Source organism: Chiloscyllium plagiosum, chromosome 6, assembly GCF_004010195.1.
Source record: "Chiloscyllium plagiosum isolate BGI_BamShark_2017 chromosome 6, ASM401019v2, whole genome shotgun sequence".
NCBI lineage: Eukaryota > Metazoa > Chordata > Chondrichthyes > Orectolobiformes > Hemiscylliidae > Chiloscyllium > Chiloscyllium plagiosum.
In genome coordinates, this window is record NC_057715.1 from 108,993,132 (window position 1) to 108,996,679 (window position 3,548).

Genomic DNA, 3,548 nt, shown 5'->3' on the forward strand with positions numbered 1-3,548 from the left:
CTCACTTTGTGCCTACTTGAATGTTCACTGCATTCCTGCCTTTCCTTGTGACTCTCTGCCCCCTCAGCCAGCAGCACCTTGACCCAAGCTGATGTCTCCAATATGTAACCCTTAGACTGAACATAGAATGTTGATACAGTGAGGAGAAAGTGAGGACTGCAGATGCTGGAGATCAGAGCTGAAAATGTGTTGCTGGAAAAGCGCAGCAGGTCAGGCAGCATCCAAGGAGCAGGAGAATTGATGTTTCGGGCATGAACCTGCAATCTTCTTCCTGACCTCTCCGCCCCCACCCCCACTCCGGCCTACCACCCTCACCTTAACCTCCTTCCACTTATCGCATTTCCGATGCCCCTCCCCCAAGTCCCTCCTCCCTACCTTTTATCTTAGCCTGTTGATACAGTGAGGCTTATTCTTCAATCAGGTTCATTATGGAGCTTACATGGGTCTGCCAAGGATGTGGTTCCAATTTTTGGATCAGGCTGTGGGAGTTGGGGTGGGGAGTGGGGGAACTTGCAGTATACTCCAGATACAGTATGCTCTGCAATCCTAATATGCTACACTCTGCACAACTGGAGTGAACAATGAATGAATGTGATGCACTCTAGACAACTGGGAGAGCAGGAGCAGGTTTGCAAGCAGGAGGTTAGGATATTGAGCAGGAAGACCATCACCTTCCTCATGACAGAGCTCTAAAGGTTTGGGTATGACAAACCAGACAGGGTTTAATTGACACTGGGTTCCTGGAGAAGTGAGTGATTATTCATTGATTATAAAATTGTTAGTGCTCAAAAGGCAAGCAATTTGCTTCTGTTCTCAGAGGCAAATAATTGTTTGTTTTGTTTGGTTTTGCTGCAGATGAATAAAAGTAAATGGTTTGAAGGTCTCAATGTGATGGTCCCACATTGCTAAGGTGCTGGGCTATATAGTACTAGGGAAAGAGTAGCATTGATTTTGAGCAGGTTGTAAGGTGGGACATGACTAAGAATGGTTAAGCTGTGCGGCTTCTTGCTAAAACAGTGGAAGATGTAGGAGCATGTCCCTGTCTTTGCAATGAAGTATCAGCCATGCCATTTATCTATCGTGAGAACCATTGCTGTGTGGTCATTTATAAGAATGTAAGAACTAGGAGCTGGAGTAGTCTATCTGACCCTTCGAGCCTGTTCTGCCATTCAATAAGATCATGGCTGATCTTTTCATGGCCTCAGCTTGACTTACCCACCCACTCACTGTAACCCTTAATTCTTTTACTGTTCAAACATCTAGCTTTGCCTTAAAAACATTCAGTAAGGTTACCTCAACTGCTTCACTGGGCAGGGAATTCCACAGATTCACAACCCTTTGGGAGAGGACGTTCCTCCTCAACTCATGCCCAAATCTGTTTCCCCTTATTTTGAGGCTATTGCCCCTAGTTCTAGTTTCACCCGCCAGTAGAAATAATCTCCCTGATTCTATCTGATCTATTCCCTTCATAATTTTATATGTTTCTGTAAGATCCCCCCCCATTCTTCTAAATTCCAATGAGTATAATCCAGTTTACTCACAACCATCTCAATCCAAAATCGACCTAGTAAACTTCTGCTACCCCTCCAGTGCCAGTACATCCTTTCTCAAGAAAGGAGACCATAACTGTACACAGTACTCCAGGTGTGGCCTCACCAACAGCCTATGTCCGTCCTCCATGTATACAGTGAAGGGTAATGCAGGGCTGCCAATATTCAAATAGGGGCACAATGAGCTTCAAAGATGACCCTGGCACCAGGAGTCCCAAGGTGTCTCAGCAGTGGTGATAGTTGATAGTGAGTAGGACAATAGGGTGACAATTGGGTCCCAACAACAGGGTCATGATGCAGGTTGAATGAGGTGATCTTGGGAATATAGCATCAGAAAACCTGCTAAGGCCTGCTCAGCTTATCTCCCTCCTCAATGAAATTAGACAGACCAGCAGCACCACATTTCAGCAGGCTGTTGTGAAACTTGACAAGGGTCAGAAAAGATTTACAAGGATGTTGCCAGGGTTGGAGGGTTTGACAATAGACAATAGGTGCAGGAGTAGGCCATTCTGCCCCTCGAGCCTGCACCACCATTCAATATGATCATGGGTGATCATCCTTAATCAGCATCCTGTTCCTGCCTTATCTCCATAATCCTTGATTCCACTATCCTTGAGAGCTCTATCCAACTCTTCCTTAAATGAATCCAGAGACTGGGCCTCCACTGCCCTCTGGGGCAGAGCATTCCACACAGCCACCACTCTCTGGGTGAAGAAGTTTCTCCTCATCTCTGTCCTAAATGGTCTACCCCGTATTTTTAAGCTGTGTCCTCAGGTTCGGTACTCACCCATCAGCGGAAACATGTTTCCTGCCTCCAGAGTGTCCAAACCTTTAATAATCTTATATGTCTCAATCAGATCCCATCTCAGTCTTCAAAACTCAAGGGTACACAAGCCCAGTCGCTCCAGTCTTTCAACATAAGGTAGTCCCGCCATTCCAGGAATTGACCTCGTGAACCTACGCTGCATTCCCTCAATAGCCAGAATGTCTCTCCTCAAATTTGGAGACCAGAACTGCACACAGTACTCCAGGTGTGGTCTCACCAGGGCCCTATATAGGTGCAGAAGAACCTCTTTGCTTCTATACTAAATCCCTCTTGTTATGAAGGCCAGCATGCTATTAGCCTTCTTCACTACCTGCTGTACCTGCATGCTTACCTTCATTGAGTGGTGTACAAGAACCCCCAGATCTCTCTGTACTGCCCCTTTACCTAAATTGATTCCACTTAGGTGGTAATCTGCCTTCCTGTTCATGCCACCAAAGTGGATAAGGATCCATTTATCCACGTGAAAGTGCATCTGCCATGCATCTGAGCACTCACCTAACTTGTCCAGGTCACCCTGTAATCTCCTAACATCCTCATCACATTTCACCCTGCCACCCAGCTGATGAAATTTGCGAATGTTATTGCTAATACCATCTTCTATATCATTATTATATATTGTAAAAAGCTGCGGTCCCAGCACGGATCCCTGCGGTACCCCACTGGTCAGTGCCTGGCATTCCGAAATGGAGGGGTGGAGGAGTGTGGAAGGATGAGAGAATGCAGGCTGCAGCCCTATGAAGCAGGGGGAGGGCTTGCAGTTCGCCTGTGTGGGGATGTGGGAGACTACAGGAGCCTGGTGGGCAAGGGCTGGCCTGAAAGGCAGCTGGAGGGACGGAGGGAGGGAAGCACGCACGGAGGAGGAAGAGCAAAGAGAAAAGAGAAAAAAAAGCCAAAGGGGATAAAGAGAAAGAGCAAGAAAGAAAATGTGGCTGGCCAGCACGCCTTGAAGTAGGGAGAAAAGGCAGGGGCCAGCGCCTACGGCCATACTAGTCTGAAAACGCCCGATCCCGTCTGATCTCGGAAGCTAAGCAGACCCAGGCCTGGTTAGTACTTGGATGGGAAACCGCCTGGGAATACCAGGTGCAGTAGGCTCTTTCCGCCAGCAGTGGCTGCTCAAGCCACCCCTCTGCACTTGTCTTGTGCCAGGCAATGGAGCGGCAGGTTATTTCTGC

General features: G+C 47.6%; 1 non-coding gene across 1 annotated transcript; it reads left to right on the top strand.

The window, feature by feature from the left end:
• The first annotated feature begins 3,349 nt into the window (after nt 1-3,349).
• Nucleotides 3,350-3,468, top strand: LOC122551188. The gene has a single exon (XR_006312047.1). It is a non-coding gene; the product is annotated as a 5S ribosomal RNA (ribosomal RNA).
• The last annotated feature ends 80 nt before the right edge of the window (nt 3,469-3,548 follow it).